The sequence below is a fragment of the Podarcis filfolensis genome, assembly GCF_964270895.1.
Source record: "Podarcis filfolensis genome assembly, chromosome: 12".
NCBI classification, from domain to species: Eukaryota; Metazoa; Chordata; class Lepidosauria; order Squamata; family Lacertidae; genus Podarcis; species Podarcis filfolensis.
In genome coordinates, this window is record NC_139614.1 from 36,028,709 (window position 1) to 36,047,261 (window position 18,553).

The 18,553-nt window shown below is 41.7% G+C and overlaps 1 protein-coding gene across 4 annotated transcripts in view; it reads right to left on the bottom strand.

The window, feature by feature from the left end:
- Window positions 1-18,553, bottom strand: part of NEBL (nebulette) — a 174,823-nt gene that overhangs the window by 99,637 nt on the left and 56,633 nt on the right. The window lies entirely within an intron of this gene.

Below are 18,553 nucleotides of genomic sequence, written 5' to 3' on the forward strand. Positions count from 1 at the left end.
AACAGCCCAGCCAGGCAAACACACTTGAGGAGGGTCTGACTAAGGAGAGGGGATTGGCCTGGGGAGTGTGTCAAAGAGGTCTTGAGGGTCACATTCCCCACCCCAAAGATAAAGGCTTCCTAATAGCAGAGCTAAGAGACCTCATCCTAAGGCCCCAGAGACCCACTCTCCATTTGAGTACTTGGTGCCCCGGTGCCAACTTTTGGGCCATGGATATGACCAGATGGCATACTGGGACTACAGCGCTCACCTGTCCTGACGCTGGTAGGAGGTGGGGGAAGACAAAGAAGTTGGTGCAGTGCAAACACAATGGCAGTAGAACCAAATTTGCTCTGCCAGTGCATTTGCACCATACCAACCTCCCCTCCAGCTCACACCTCGCCCTCCCCTTACCAGTAAGCAGCTGTGACTCAGCTACTGGGAGGTCATATAACTACTGCAACCCCACCATGCTGTCCATTACTGGTTGCTGAGGTCCCAACCCCATAAAGTCCATTTGCCTACCTCTTCATTAGCATGTTGCAAAGACTGTTCTGTTTCACCACATTGTGGGAATAATTTTTATTCCCTCCTGTTACATTGACTGTTTTATACATTTCAGTTGATTTGTTCATGCTGAATATTTTATGCAATTTGACTTTGATGCTATTTCAAGCCTGTTGTAGGCTGCCTTTGGGGTTGCTTTTCAAACCAAAAGCTGACATATAAATATTTTAATAAATACAGGCCTAACCAGTCTCAATAATACAGCTTCAAATTAAAATTCAGTAAACAAGTATGAGCTGACTCCAGGTATACCCACTCCCCCCGCCCCCAAGTAACTTTGGGGATGTTTAATATGATTTTTTTTTTCTTGGCCTTGTGGGCTTTAAGCCTAATGATAACGGTCAGTTTACAACTTTGGACAACTCAGTAAAGACGGGATTTTCAAGATGTCTGGAAATTAAGCTCCCAAATCCTAATGACTTTTAATGAGAGCTTGAAGCTTGAATACTCCCCCCTGCCTTTCAAGTTCTTAAGTCATCTGCCTAATTACAAGTGAACATAATTCTGCTTGCTTCACAGAGATGTAAAAACTTCAGGATGAAAACTGCTATAGCTCATATATTTTTTGAAATTTTAATCTGTTCTTAATATATGTGCATGTTTCTTTGCATTTTAGGGCATGAAGGGGCAGACTGCAGACTGTATGGCTCATGTGATAAGTGCTTTACTTTTCCCTTCAAGCCACCAATTTGCATCTACCTCCAACTGGTGGTGGACCTTCAAGTTCTAGTAAAAAAAAAGATATAGACCCCCACAGGCAGACAGTCTGCTCACATATGTTTTAAAGTATAAATTTCTATGTTCTCAGAATATACATAAATTTCTATCCTGGTTTTAGTGGCCTCATTTTGCCGCCATGTTATTGTCCCTGCAAATCACTTTGGGGCTCCTTTCTGGGACTACGAAGCAAAACATGATTGAATTTAACTCCCCACCTAGGGAGTTCCCTGAGTTTACAGAAACAAAGGGAAATGCCTTATGCCAAGTTAGCCATTGGTCAATCTAGTGACCAACACACATTTCACAATGCCTTCCAGATACTGTATTGCTGGACTACAGCTACCATCAAATTGAGTCAGCATGGAGTGCAGCAACATCTGTAAGGGCAGATTCCCCTTCCCTGCAGTAAAGCAATTTGTACATTACAACTGCTGAATAAATAATTAGCATTATTATAGGCTATCAAAAGATTTGGGCTTCAAATTCAGCAAGAGTTATCTCCTAGAATGTATGTTCAAAACATACATACCCACATTTAGCAAGGGTCTGTTAATATCAAAATCATTTTGTCTGAAAAATGATTGAAAATCAATAGTTTCATACTTCCTTTCAAAATAAAGCCACACTTTTAAGAAACCTGTGAAGCCCAGTACCCAATAAAATTGATCCAGTAACATATCTATATGGAAGTGTACATGAGAGGCACTCTTTGCAGATCACAGCCTTTCTAAATGAACCACTTTACTGTACTAAATTTAAAGTGAACTAAATTTAAAGTGAATTTCCATTTAATTTGTGCAGCTAAGCTTCACTCCTCCATGCAATTAAGTATGCCACTCATTGTTTTTCTAACATGCCAGAAAATAAGAAAAACCTAGCAATAACCTCCCTGTAAGCCATTAGAAATTCACACATAACTATTAGAAAAACAGTCACAAGACACAAAAAGATGAGGCTGTTTTTAATGAGGCTAGTGTGAGTCTATGGAGTCACAATCAGGCTTCAGTGTCAAATGATGTTGTCACAAACTGGGAAGGTCCCTAGCTCAGTGGGCTCTGTTTGAAACCATTGAGAATTTCTGCTTACAGAGACTTGCAGAACCACATGCACAGGTTTACAAATTCTTCTAAGTTCAACTCAAAAACATGCTCTGCCTCTGATTAAGGAACACTTATATTCTCCATCACTGTGTGTGCAAACCTATAAATTCATCATTCTACAACAACCATTTTAAGCTTGATATGAAGCTGCTAAGGACATACTTACCCTGGGATACTTGACATCTGCCAAGCAACTGATATGCTGGAAAGGAATGATATTCAGTGGGAAATCCCCCTCAAATAAGTTGTTTTTCTTCCAACACTCATTACTGAAGAACACCACATTTTGTACTCTCTTGGAATGCAGCCATGCAAGAGGGGCCGTTTAAGACAATTTGCCATTACCTCTGGATTTGACATTACACTTAAACCTTTGAACAGGGACTAGTACACAAGACTAAATGTGGTTGGGGCCCCAATTCACTGATCATCTCTAGAAGAACCATTCATATGTAATGCAAAAGCAAGATTGATAATTCCACCAACTAGATCATAATTATCCTTTTGGAGCTGGAAAGTGAGGAAATATAATACAACACAGAGAGTTGTGTTAGCTGTATCTCAACTCTGTGCCTCAGCATGACATGAAGAAGTGGATTAGGCATGCCCTGCGTAGGACTGTGAATATAATACTACCACAGTATGTGGGAAGCAAAGTGTTCAATTGCCAAGGGGGGGGGGGAAATGTGGTACTGGAAATTTCCATTCCTTCTAGTACCTTATGACAGAAATTTTGTAGCTATCTTTCTAGCCCTTGCAGGCAAAGTTAGAATGCTGTGATATATATATTCTACTAGAGAAATTCAGAGATTAACCAAAATCAGTAGCTACAAAAATCTAAAACCCAAACAAGGTGTTTAACACACTATGCTGCTTAGGTCTACCCGTTTGAGTATTTACGCTCTTCCTTCAAACCCTGGTTGGGAACACTGGTTACTGCCACATAAACATAGTTAAGAGTGAAATGGAAAGGCAGTATTTCCTCTCTTGGAAGAATTGCACAAGATATAAAGCAAATCTGGACTCTTGAGAAACATGAAAACCTCCATATGCTGCTGTCATTGGTTAAGGAATAGTACCTCGGGTTAAGTACTTAATTTGTTCCGGAGGTCCGTTCTTAACCTGAAGCTGTTCTTAACCTGAAGCACCACTTTAGCTAATGGGGCCTCCTGCTGCTGCTGTGCCACCGGTGAACGATTTCTGTTCTCATCCTGAAGCAAAGTTCTTAACCTAAAGCACTATTTCTGGGTTAGCGGAGTCTGTAACCTGAAGCGTATGCAACCTGAAGCGTATGTAACCTGAGGGACCACTGTAAAGTCTTGGGCTATGTGCACACTAACCCACTTGTAGCACAGAAAGTGTAGCTTTTTCCTTCTTCTGGAATTGTTCGTGATCATGCTGCTTTCAATCTATACCAATTCCAGATCCTGCCAGCCACAAGGATGGATGTGATAGTTACTTGATACACATTTTAAAACCCTCCCCTTGATTAGTGTATCAATGGTGTATCACTCAATCAATTTATTGTATGTAGCCAAAGACCTTTACAATGCACAGGAGCAACAGAAAGGGGGGGAAATATGCAATCATTAAAAAAATGAAAGTTCTGAAGTTATGGCCATGAGGGAAGAGAACAAGAAGTTAGGGGAAGCTAATTGGTACTTGGCAGGGGAAATTAAATCTACAGGATTATTCTTTCACATGTTTGCCTTAAAGGAAGATCTGGAAAAGCTATAAAAGCTGAAGGAACACGGGGAGAAATGATAAGAAAAGGAAAAACCATGATGGCAGAGAGAACAAGTAAAACTAACGAAGAGAACAATAGGTCTGAAAAGCTAAACATAAAAGGCAAAACAGTAAAGCATGACTAGACTTCAGTTTATGTTAATGTAATTTGGTTGCATCACAAAGGTCCATATTTACATAAAGCTGACTGGTGAGATAGGTCAAAGCATTTACTCTGTCCTGTACTCCTAGTACATATGAGCAGTTCTCCCACTTCACAACATGGCAACATAGTACATGACAGTACTATTTGTTTAGGTTGATGTGATAGGGGCTACTAGATTAGTTGACTTCTTCAAAAGGATCACACACATTCATGGAGAACAGATTTATGAATGGCTATTAGGCATGTTAGATAGATGTACAAATTGAGAGTACATTTTAATACAAGAGAGTCACCTTCATGTCCTGCTTGTGAACACATCTCCCTAGCCTGTGGTACATGGCACATGCCCACATACCCAGTGCATTCCCACGGCTAGTTTTTGAAGCTGCATTCACACAACATTAGCCATATAATTCACAACATCAATGTTACCCACTGGACATTGGCCTGTATGCTACATAGCTTAGATTTATTACCCACACCACAACCACAAATAGTCCACCTTTGATTTTTAGGCATTTTTTCGTATTTTTTGCTTCTTTCGGCAAACAGCTTCTGCACTGTTACATTGCTGCCATTAAGTAATTTCTGTCTTTATCATTTGATTTTTTAAAAATTTCAAATTTGTATGTCACTTTTCCAACAACACTGAGCTTAAAGTGGCTCAAAACTATAACCAAGTTTTAATATAAATAGCATTTCCAACAATGTAACCATCTTTTTACACACACACACAAGAGAGAGGGAGGGAGAACCAAACAGTACCAGTAAAGCAAAAACGAGCATGTCCTCTTTACATATTTACTTAAGCCTTGTAGAGAAGAGTTACATCAAACAATTACACTTTCAAACTCTGTTCACCATCATTTCAAAGGGGTTAGAGAAGTAGTTAAAGCTGGTGGAATCAAGTTGCTTAGCAACCTTTTAGCAACTGTTACAGAAAATGAGGAACAGGCTGTATGTCTCCTGTAATGCAACAGCCTGACATGCTGAATTAAGTGGCAGGCAACCTTTCTGATGCTACAATGGCAGTGTTCCACTGGAGAGAGAAGAGGCCTCCTTCCTGGGCAACTAGCAAAGAGCCCGAGAATAAAAGCTCAGGGTCAGCACCAACACACACACCCTCCTCCTAGCTTGGCTGAAGTTGAAATGCAAGCAGCCAGCATTCACTGCTTACCTAATAGCTCCTCTCTGGCTCAAGAGAGCTTTCATCCCCAGATTACTTCCCAACCCTCTGCTTTTCTAGGCAGGGCCCAAGTGAGGTAAGGGGGAGGAATTTGCCAGAGGACCCAATCCAGGCTGCAACCCCATGAACATAAGGGGGGAATTTAGGCTAAATTGTAGGTTATGCTTGATGGTATTTATTGAAACCCATTTCCCTGTAACTATGTAGGGTTTGCGAGAGCCAATCAGAGCAGTGTTAGGGCAAAACATTTTGAACAGCGAGAGTTAATGACCCAGGTTCTTCTCTAGTGGAGTAAAGCTCTCTAGAGCTTGAGAGACTTCCCTTTGTCACATGGCCTCTTGAGACCAACCCTGGAATTCCTGGGTTAAACCACAGAGCCTAGGGCTTGCCGATCAGAAGGTCAGCAGTTCGAATTCCCGCGACGGGGTGAGCTCCAGTTGCTCAGTCCCTGCTCCTGCCCACCTAGCAGTTCGAAAGCATGTCAAAGTGCAAGTAGATAAATAGGTACCGCTCCGGCGGGAAGGTAAACGGTGTTTCCGTGCGCTGCTCTGGTTCTCCAGAAACGGCTTAGTCATGCTGGCCACATGACCCGGAAGCTGTACGCCGGCTCCCTCGGCCAATAAAGCGAGATGAGCGCCGCAACCCCAGAGTCAGCCACGACTGGACCTAATGGTCAGGGGTCCCTTTACATTTACCTTTTATACCCTATAAATTCATAAACAGTAGGATTTACTGTAGGCCAAGGTATAACTTCAGAAATGTATATTTATAATTAAAAAGTGTTATTTTATAATTAAAACAGCAGCATCCCCCCCCATTGTATTGCAATTATTTGTATGGGATGGGATTTTGATATAAAAGCGGGAGAGTAATTGTGTTACATGTTTTGTACTAGACCCTATTAATGTCAGCTGACTGAGACCTCTGTGTCAGCTGACCACTTCCTGAATCCCTTGATCCTCCTATAGATTACCTAAAAATGACTGCATTTCCTGAAAACAATTGAACACTGACAGTGTTCCTGAGAAATACTTGTATATCCCTGCACAATTATGCTGCACATTATATGAATGAACAGCAGATGAAAATACCACATGCATGAAAGCCCACAGGGATCAGGTGTATTATCTAATCACACCCTACAGAAACTATTATATTTGCACAATCACAGCCTTAGAGACTGGTTATTTATATTCAGCTACCAGACTCCTATCCAAGTGAACACATATTTCTCTAGGATCTCTATGGTAGGGGGATGTTGGAGAGATCATTCCTACGCAGGAGCATTACTTGCTTTAAATAACAAACCCCCCGTCTTCCCCTTCTACTATGGTAGCAAGCTGTGATGGCAGGATAAGAGCAGTACCACTACAGGAAGGTTCAGCAAGAATCCTCCAACACTATGATGTTCATAAGTAAAGAGCCCCTAGCAGGTTTACTATCTGACAGAAACAGTTAAAAGAAATACAAACTTGGCTTGAAGGGTATAGTCATTTGGCATCAGAGTGGATCCAACAAGATGGTTACTGCAATGCAAACCCTATAATTTGGCAGCTTAACAGCAGACTCTTAAATTGGACAAAGATTATACTGTGATCTCCTCAGTTTGATGAACAGGAACAGGAACAGCATTTAAGGAGCTGCACCCCAAATGGCAGTAGACCGTTACTGTGGACTGCCCCTAAATGTCTGCTGTTTTAATAACAGCATTGCAGCCAAAGTACAGGTAACTTATGATTGGAGAAAAACAGAACCTAAACAAAGTGTTGCATATTCTCAAATTCTTCTTCACCATGGAGAATTCTACATTTTGCAGAGTCCTGTCCAATTTCCTGGCAATGAAAGGACGAAAAGCTACATATACCAGTGACCATCTGGCCACCCAAGAGAGATCCTTGCCCAGCTGCCCTATATAAGGACCTATTATGTAACAGGAAGATAAAGTGATGTGTACATATTTTAGATGTTACTGGATCTATATACTTATTACTACTAGACCTACATCACTAGGAAGTGGGGGAAGAAATTTTAAATTTATTGATTTCAAATATAGTTTTAAAGCCAGGCTGGATTTCTGCAATATGCTTCCACGTGAAGCTGTCTTTCAAACCATTCAGACTTCTGAGCTGGTTCAGAATTTTGCCACAAGGCTGTTCACAGGAACAACTGGAAATTAACAGATTTCACGAGCATCTAAAGACCTTCACTGGCTACTAGTTTGTTTCTGAGGACAAATCAGTTTGTCTTGACTACCTATAGTGAAGATCATCAGAAACCTTAGTTGAGCTGGTGACCAGAGACAGTGGTGACTTTATTAGTAATAACACCTTTGCTGTAGAACTCCCGCCCCTTATCTACTCATCTTGTACCAAATTTTATTACCCTTAAGCTCCATGTAAACACAATTCTGTTTTCCTTAGCTTCTAGTGGTTTTAAACAGACCTTGAGGATTAAGCTGCTGCTGTGGGGAAAATTCTGCTGCCATATTTTTGTTTTAATGAAAAGAAGAATGTGAGTGTTTTAAGGAAATAAAATGCTTTGAATGAAAGTTTTAAACACACATTTCAGTGCTTACTTATATTTAGCATACATAAAAGTACTCTGAAAGCCCCCAATTGCAACATTTGCAAGATGTCACTGCAGAAGATGTTAAGGAGGTTTGAGCCAACAGTCTTTCGACACAACTCTGAAAATCTATATTAAGATGTTAGAAAAGAATGCAGATTTCTGCCTAAATGTCTTTCAGCATAAACTTAGTAACAGTAGTGAGCATAATCCACTAAGCACAGCTCCTACTCAAACTTCAATGAAATAAGCTTGCACTGGAACAAAACTTGGACACAACCCATTTGTTTCAATTTACCAACTAAGTCATGCTCCAACTAGACTTACTGAAATTAATGTACTAGACTAACATCAACCAATAGATTTAAATAGCTGTACTCCAAGAATGACTTAGCTGGATGCAACCCAATGTACTTAAAGCTATACATTCATGTTTATAAATACAGAGGGGGAAATGTCTTAATGAGATTTCCATTTCCTTACTGTTGTGCATAGAAGCACAATTAAATAGATGCATGCCTATTAAAAGTCATTTCAAACATGTTGTATCCTCCTTCATATTAAACATTATGAAGCAGAGGAGCATAGAGCCTGTTTTTATTTGCTACAGGGCTGGGTTTCTTCCTTAGAAGAGTATGTTTCAAAACAGTTTGTTTTCCAATAGAAAAGGAAAAGTAAGGGAGAAGGAAAAACAGTACACAGTACCAGTTAGGCTTGTCTTCACAGCACCTTCTAAGTAGCAACAACAGTTTTAATGCTTTGAATCCAGCAGTGCAATTGGCAGGTGATTAAGGGAATGCCAACCTCAAAAATGAAAATACAAGCACAAATCTCTTGTGTTTCTCTTGCTAAGCTATTCATTTCCTAAGAGGGCATGTTGTTTAGGAAGTAATCCACAGGGAACCCACACAGCTTCAAGCCATTTCAGGATCCTCCCTTCCCAAAACATGAAATAGATGCATCAGACCCCACCTAAGAATGGCACTTATCCCATTTTTTTAGGCTGTTATTCACTGTTGCCCAAAGCAATGAACAATTCTAAACAGACAACAGTTACAGTATTTGTGTTTCCTTCCTCTCCAAGAGTATAAATGCCAACTTCCCATGGTGGATTCAGTCTTCTACTTCAAAGCAGAAGTGAGCTTAACAGAACAACAGACAAGGGTTTAAAGTAAAATGGAAGGTGAAATTGGATTACCCATGGAATAATTTTAGATTGTTAAAAACCTATTACTGGCTTCACTGTAGAAAGTAGTCATCTTTGACATGTTGCTTAAATGTCATGTTGACTTTCTAGTGACTGTTCGTCAACCTCTCTTTGATGCAAGCCCAATCCCATCTAAGAGAAGAAGGTTCAAATGTTTTGCTTCCCTTTAGCCCTTTCTACCCTCTGTTTTGAAAATAAACTTTGGAAAAGCACTTTGCAAATACACAGGACATGACTTTTTGTCAGCTAGCACCATGAAAAAAATAGACAACTGGACTCAATCCGTTTTAACATATGCATTAACTTCACTTTTTAAAGAACAGATCACGGGCATGGAACATCCTAACACTGGTACAACAACAGCATTCAGGGATTAATATGGGGCAGACTCAGCAGAGCTCCATTTCCCCTTCCCCCTGCTTAGTGTACACATACATCATGGAAAATCTGTGCACGCCACCCACATTCCCTTCCGCTTGGTGCAAACTTTGCATGCTCAGAGGTCAAATACACTTTTCTTTAACCAACCAGTATTTGTTGTTGTTTTTCTGATGTCTTATTGATCTACTTATTTTTGTTGCAATTTTTGTATGGTGTACACAACTTTTGTAACCAAGCTGTAGCTTATATATACACTTGCACAAGGTTGAGAGGGAGTGCTGAATACAGACCTGGCAGCTATGCACAGACCTCTACATCTTCATGTTGACTTGATTCCCTGTATGCACATACTCACACACACAGACACACACACAGGGTATTATGGCAATATCAGTATACCTTTAAATACCAGCTGCTGGGAATCACAAGTGCAGTGAGTACTATTCTACTCAGGTCCTGCTTTGCAGGCTTTCTATAGGCATCTATCTGACCACTGCGAAAACAGCATGTTGGACCAAATGGGTCTAAATGGACAAGGGTACTTGTCCAGCAGGGGACCGCACCTGCAATGGAATGGATCACGCCTGAAATGGAAAACCTCCAAAAATATTTTCTTATCTTTCAACTTTAATACTTGCGCTTTGGTGGGTTACTTTATTATCACAAACCAGCCTGCTTCAAAATAATGTTTGTGGGTTACTAAGCAACTGTTCCTAAGAATTTCTGTAATTGAAACTTAAAAGCCCAGTGCAACAATAACCAAACCTAAAATGTAATTAACAAGTAGAGAGCAGAGTCATATTTAAAGAAAACACCTCAATAATCTATGGCTATAATAATAATAATTTATTATTTATACCCCGTCCATCTGGCTGGGTTTCCCCAACCACTCTGTGCGGCTATAGAAAGAGGAACAAATCCAATTTAAATAATATTATTTTTTTATTACAAAAGTACATGCATTGTCTCTTTTTTCAGGTTGTACAGTAAAGTATTTTCTACAGATCAGTTACATTTGTTATGAGACATTAGTGTTGAGTACAGTATAAAGTTGGGGAAGAAGAGCGGGGAGAGGAGGGGTGGTGTGGTGAAAAGTATTTTATATAGTGTACATGTGGGGTTTTGTGTCAGCGTCAGCTGGGTAGGCTCTCTTTCTATTCGCTTATTACATTTCCTTGGTAGTGAGAGGAATTGGGGGAGCCCAGGGTGTGGTTGGCTGTCTGTGGTTGGCTGCAGTGGGGCTTGTTTGCATTTGTGAGGGGGGGGCCAAGTAAGCTAGATTGATTTGTAGGCCATCGGTGGACAAATACGATTTTATAATGACATGGTACCCTTTTATCACATACTCAATTGAACATCAATTACAGTGGCATCTACCAGAAACACATCTGAAACTTTGGAATAATGTTTTCCCATAGGAATCTAGGGAAAGTGGTGGGCAGCGGAAACATCTTATTAAAGGGGGTTGTGTTCTCATGTTCTTTCTCAAAAACTGATTTACATTTTTTTAAAATTGTGGTTGTTTTTACATTTGTCAAATTAGGGTCGTTAAAGAGAGGATGTTATACTTTTAAGTGCTAACATCATTTGGCTTGGCATTACATGTGAACCTGAGCTCGTAGTTTTCCTCCTCCAAACAAACCATGAACAGTTAGCCAAAAACAAACCTTGCATCATAGTTTATTTGGAGAAAGGCAAGCTATGAGCTGGGCTCAGACATGCAGCATGGCAGCAGTAGGAGCAGGGGAGAAGCAAATGGGCCAAAGTGCACCAGAATGCTTGCTCATTCAACCTAAGCCTTAGTTTGGCTCAACATTATGAATCAGCCAAGTCTACGACAGACTAAGCTGTAGAAGTAGATGCCTCCTGACCTACTTCCCTCTAATGTTGTCAACATATAGCTAAGGACATGTTTATACAGTAGGTACTGGTAATTGCTTCACTGAATTCTGATGAGTTTTTAGTATGTGATACCATATTGTGCTTTTACTATTTTTTGTTGGGAGCTTCCCAGAGTGGCTGGGACAACCCAGTCAGAAGGGCGGCACATATATAATCACTAGAATCACATGTTTCTATGGTTTGTTGCAGGCATAACACTTAAAGTCTAGTTGCCTGAACCCTAGTTAATATCCTAAACGTTGCAATTGTGAGTGCTGTGTGGACTGTTTGGACTATTGTATAGTGCCCCTGACATCATCCATCATCAATTATTATTTATTTATTTATTTATTTATTTATTTATACCCCGCCGATCTGGCTGTTTCCCCAGCCACTCTGGGCGGCTTCCAACAAAATATTAAAAATACATTAAAACATCAGCCATTAAAAACTTCCCTAAACATGGCTGCCTTCAGATGTCTTCTAAAATTCAGATAGTTGTTTATTTCCTTGACATCTGATGGAAGGGCATTCCACAGGGCGGGTGCCACTACCAATAATTTAATAATAATTTGCCTTTGAGAAGGTTCCCTGGGATGAAGACTGGATATAGTGCTTGAGAGGAAATGGAAAGAGGGTCATACAAGAAAAAATAAGCAGAAGTAATACTGTGGTAAAATGCAAGAAATGAAAGAAAAGTTACATTTTACATGAGACATGGAGTTGCCACCAAAAGAACAGCAGCCCCATGTCAATTCTTCCCCTTTTCTAGATGCTGGTACTTTGGTTTGGGTCACTTAATGTGTACTGCTAAGTAGATTGGGCACCATATTGATGGGATTGGAACTGGATATTGTTAATTTACCTGTTGATATATTTAACATTCATGAAGTATAGCTGTTGAACTGTCAATGCTTTCACTGTAGTGTTTTATGGCTATTATGCTATTACTGTATTTACCAGTAAATCACATATTTTTCCATGAATTGTTTCAAGGACAATGCATTTGTGGAAAATCCAGTGTATAAATAAACTGACTGTGGCTGTTGCTGTAGAAGCTACTTCTGGGAGCTAGAGCAAACGCAATGAATAAAAGATACAAATGAAAACAGAGAAACAAACTGCTTCTACTCAAGTGGTAATATAAAAAAGATACACTGTGTTCCTGAACTCGAATGGAGTTTGTGCATATGGCAATGGTAATCTCCTGAGAATTCCAGGACAGATGTCATTTGCAAATGGGTAGAATAACGTGGCAGCAGCTCACTGGTAGATGGCCAGGACTTCAACTGTTGGGTGAGTTATCAGGTACTATTCTTCAGTCAGAAGGTTGGGAACCACAACTGCAGCATGAGCTAAGTCACTCCAACAGCACACCAACAACTGTCTTGTCCATTTTGGCCAAACTGCCTGTCTTTTCAGTCTGTTATATGGCAGTAGCAACCAGACCTGTGCAGAGGGGTGGGGGCAGCCAGGTTTACTTGCCCTAGGCCTCAGAGGACTAAGCTGGCCAGGTGGGGGGCACCAGGGACCGGCTGCTTTTCTGTTTGTGTTTATAACTTTTCTCTAACAAGACTCCTGCCCTGGGCCTCAGACAAGCTCTGTGTGGGCCTGCTACAAACTATGACTTTTGCTTTGGGGGAAGGCAGATAATTTAGTTTTCTAATTAGAAAAGGGCAATACATGAGTCTGAAGAGCAACTAATTGGCAGCAAAGCTCACAGTGTTGATTTAGGAAAAGAAGCTGGGTTATGCGAAGGGTCCAAAAGGTAGCTGGAATGTACTTCATTACTCTTTATCTCAGGGTTTTGTATTTATCTGTGTTTTCCCTCTCATAATACAAATAATAATTAATGCCACAAGGCCTCCAAATTATTCCAGTTAAGATTCAACATTCCACTGCTAGACAAAGACCAACCAAAATATCTATTTTCACCTACTGCTTCTCTTACAGTCAATTTATTTATTTTTTTAAATCATAATTTATTTTTATACACATGAACGCGGATTGTTCTGAGGACTGTGTATACCTTGACAATACGCACTTAGGAGTGCATAATACCCAGCAAATAAGTGAACAAATAAATATATAAAGGCCAGGATGCAAAGGTCTACATAAAGTTAAAGGCTTTCTGGTTTCTGCTCCTTCTAATGGGCAGCTCCCTATCCCTCCCAAAATCCTAGGACTGCCGAGAGAAACATTCCATGAGGCACAAGGAGCTTCCACTGAAAGACGAAAAATTGCCAATTGCTGTTTGTACACAGACAAACTTTGCCGGCAACCCCTCTTTGAATCCAGGCCGAAGTCTTATGTGCTACATCAAGAATTCTCACTTCAGTACTTTTCCATAAAAAAGCTTTTATATGAAATATTGAAACAAGTATTTTTAAAGAAAGGCATCAGCTATCTTTTCATTAACTCTTCACCAAAATTCACTCCCAGCTCAGCCTCTATACATGCTAGGGAGAGAGAAAGGCATTAAGCGTATGCATGCCTGTGTCTTGTAAAATTTTCTTAGCAATAATCCTATTAATAGATGCTCTTCTTGGAACAGGTTCACATTTAACTTTTCCATTTTCTTATCTTTCAAATATAAAACAGCCAGAGTTTGGACATTATGTGGCAACTTGTCTCTTGAGTTTCGAACGGGCAAGGCATAGCTTTATTTCCCTAAACTGAAGGTTTTTAAGTCAACTTTTCCCCCATGTACAAAAGGAGAGAAAATCCTCATATTCCTATTTACAGTCCTCAAAAATTGGCAGAAATGGGTCTATGCACATCCAGTTCGCCCTTGTTCTAACACTTACATTTCCAATGTTTTTTTCTGCTTTCAAAAAATAGAATAATTGTAGCCTTAAAATTTCATTCCAGACAAGTGTTAAGTCTATGTTTATTTTGCTAAGTTGGCATCAAACCAGTGCAGCTATGTGGAAAATGTGGTCACACTGAAAGCTTTGGGACATAAAAGCTTATACTCAAATATTCTCCTTATCAAGTGAAAAATTGAAAGGAATCTTGGCAACCATTAAAAAAAAGAACAGGAATTTGTTTGTTTAAGAAGATGAGCTTCAGCTTTTACTACACACTAACATTAAGCAAGGGACGTGGGTGGTGCTGTGGGTAAAACCTCAGCGCCTAGGGCTTGCCGATCGCATGGTCGGCGGTTCGAATCCCCGTGGCGGGGTGAGCTCCCGTCTTTCGGTCCCAGCTCCTGCCCACCTAGCAGTTCGAAAGCACCCTTAAGTGCAAGTAGATAAATAGGTACCGCTTTATAGCGGGAAGGTAAACGGCGTTTCCATGTGCTGCGCTGGTGCCGGCTCACCAGAGCAGCTTCATCACGCTGGCCACGTGACCCAGAAGTGTCTCCGGACAGCGCTGGCCCCTGGCCTCTTAAGTGAGATGGGCGCACAACCCTAGAGTCGGACACGACTTGCCCGTACGGGCAGGGGTACCTTTACCTTTACTTTTTAACATTAAGCAAGCAATTAATACTGTTGACTATTCCTTTCCTTTAACACAGGAGAGAAGGGCCTTTTTCAGTCCAAGGGCCACACTGCTTTCTCATCAACTTTCAGGGGCCACTGAATGCCAATGGTGGGTGGGGCCAGAAGCTAAAGTGGGCGGGGCAACTAATGTTAATTTTACCTTTCTGCAATCGTCTAGTTTCTACAAACACATTCACACAGATACACCTCCATATCCTCTATCCAGGCAAGCAAGAGTTCAAGGACACATGAAAGAACCTTCAAATAGCCTTCGCTGCACTCTTTGGCACCTCCTTAATTTTGTTCAGGCCAGTGTACTCAGACACATAGATGCTGACATGTTTCAATATTTTACTGTTAAAGAGGACCATGAAAAAGGACCATGCAGGGAGGCCTGGAGAGCTACATTTGCTCCCAGGCTCGAAGTTATCCCTCCCCTGGCGATTTAACACATGGTCTGAAGAGTTAGCATTATTTTCTATTAAAGGTTTTGCGACAACTGAGTGGTTGATTGATACACTGGCAAAAATCGGAGAGGTCAATTGATAACCCTTCTGTGGTATTTCTTACTAATTTCTTATTCTCGTGACTTCAAATGGAAGAGAGAATGTCTGATGCTCCTTTGCAATTCTTGAGTTTGATCTACATTACAGTAAGAGCCTTCTGAATTGTGCAGATCCTTCATTGGACAACACAGCAGATGGTTCTCCCTTTACAACCGCAAACAGGGATGCATCTGTTACTCTTTGGCACGGGTGGACGGTCCACATGGCCCTCAGCCTAATTTTATGTGGCCCTCAGCCTAATTTCAAAATCCCTCTTCAAGCAATTACTGCATTTTTCGCCCTATAGGACGCACCGGCCCATAGGACGCACCTAGATTTGGGGGGGGAATAAAGGGGGGGGAATTATTTTTCCCCCCCAGGTGCAGGGCTGGGGCGGGGGAAGCCCAAGCTTCCCCCGACCCCAGCCCCCAGAACAGGAAGCTCTCCGCAAGCCGTGGGAGCCCAGCGCGAAGTCGCGCCGGGCTCCCACAGCTTGCGGAGAGCTGCAGGAAGCCCGCTCTGGGAGCTTGCGGGGCTGGGGGTGGGGGAAGCGGAGCTTCCCCCTCCCCCAGCCCCCAGAACGGGACCCAGAGTGATGCCGAAGCTGCGTGCAGCTTTGGCATCGCTCTGGGAGCTTGTGGGGCTGGGGGCGGGGGAAGCGGAGCTTCCCCCTCCCCCAGCCCCCAGAACGGGACCCAGAGCGATGCCGAAGCTGCATGCAGCTTCAGCATCGCTCTGGGAGCTTGCGGGGCTGGGGGAGGGGGGAGCCCTTCGCCAGCCTCCAAACCACGTCGGGAGACAGCGGCATGGCGGCGTTCCGCCTCCCCATTGTCCCCTGAGCTTGTGGGGCTGGCGGTGGGGCTCTCCTGAAGCCTGGAGAGCGAGAGGGTTCAGTGCGCACCAACCCCTCTCACTCTCCAGGCTTCAGCAAAAGCCTGCATTCGCCCCATAGGATGCACACACATTTCCCCTTCATTTTTGGAGGGGAAAAAGTGCGTCCTATAGGGCGAAAAATACGGTAACTCGGAGCTTCTAGGAAGAGCAATCAGACTTATCCCCCAGCAGACTCCTGGGTAGGGAGAAATGGAAAGAAAGGGGATGTCTGCACACAATTTGCTCTGCCCCTTCCCCACCCCCAAATTGGCTTCAGCACCACCCATGCACACAGTCAGCTTGTGGATCCTGACGCATTGCCCCCTCCGGCAGAAATGAAAAGTTGTCCATCCTTAATCTAGGTCATTTGGAAGGAGTGCAGTAAACAAGGGAGGAAGTTCCTTTTCTTTCATTAATTTGTGGGATCAAGCCGAGCCCTTACGCCACTGGAAAACCAAAGGGCTATTTCAGGCCTGTCGTTCAAGTCCTGTTTTGCGGAAACAAGTTGCCAGTAAGAGCCAGAACTACATACAACTACCACCTTGCATGCTAGACTAGTTGCACCTCTTCTTTCCCGAAAGTTAAAAAAAACCTAGAGCAGCACTTGCCTACAGATAGTGAGAAGTTTTGCCCTAAATAGCCAGTATTTAGCCTTTCAGTTGAATAAACATTAGCAAACACCCCTACTAGCATTATGACATACCTATGCCAAACCTTGCATAGCAGTGATGAATTTGAAAGCTTTTGAAGAATGAAATACTATTGATAGATGGACAGAACTGAATCTTAACCATGGACGGGCGCTTCAGAGACCACAGTGTTGTCCACACTAAAAGCCAGCTGAAACAGGAAAATAAGACCATGTTGGATTTGAACCAAGGAGCAAGTAGACTGAAATCATAGTTGGCTTGGAGGTGGGGGCAGTGGGGCAACTGTTCCGGATCTCACCCAAGGAAGAGTACCATATAGGAGCATAAGCAGCTGCCTTAGTCAAACCATTGGTCCATCTAGATCAGCATTGTCTACACTGATGGGCAGCAGCTATGCAGAGAGGATGTCTGTCCCAGTTCTTACCTGGAAACACCATCTGAATGCACAGAACCTATGACCCTTCTCACATCAACACTGACTCACAGTACTATATTTCACTGTTTTAATATTGAGGCATTCATTAATTCATTCATTGTATACTGCTCTTATTTGTCCTGTAAAAAGTCAACAATGTGCCACTACTGCTTTCTCCTCCCACTCCCTTATATCCCAAGGAAAACTAATAGCTTCAGTTAACTGCACTAGAAAGTGGGACACTGAAGTAAAGTATCACAGCCAATGAGAGCTCAACCATTTAAACTCTATATTCGATGTTTATATATCACATTATATATCACATTGATGAAATGTGAAAAGGCTGCAGTTAAACCAACTTTTACTCAGGGTAGGCCCACTGAAATTAATACACATGAATCACTTAGGTGCATTAATATTAATGGATGTACTCTGAGTGAAAGTTAGTTGAACAGATTGAAGGGATTGCTCAGTCAGTAAAGTATGAGACTTTTAATCTCAGGGTTGTGGGTTTGAGCCCCATGTTGGGCAAAAGATTCTTGGAGGTTGGACTAGATGACCCTTGTGATCCTTTCCAACTCTCTGATTCTATGATCTATGAACAAAACCCTAAGGTGTTGTATCCAATACTAGTCATGCACAGAATAGACCCACTGAAATTAATAGATTACTCTCAATAGGTCTACTTAATTGGATATAACCTTTACCTAAGAAGGAGTAAAAAGCACTTACTTCTGAGGGACATATAACACTGTTTATTTGTTCGTTCATTCATTCTTACCAAGTATCTTGGTAAGAAACTACAAAGAAAAACAGCTCATATGTTAAAATGACAGTTCTGTATGAAAATGTTTGTAAAGTACTGTGTCATCCAATGTAGAGTTGCTACCAAACTGCCTCCTGGCATGCTGGTTACATACCGTATTTTTCGCTCTATAACACGCACCCGACCATAACACGCACGTAGTTTTTAGAGGAGGAAAATCCGTAGGCATGCCACCTGTAGGCATTCCCTCCATAACACGCACAGACATTTCCCCTTACTTTTTAGGAGGAAAAAAGTGAGTGTTATGGTGCAAAAAATACGGTAATCAACAATTATAAACTC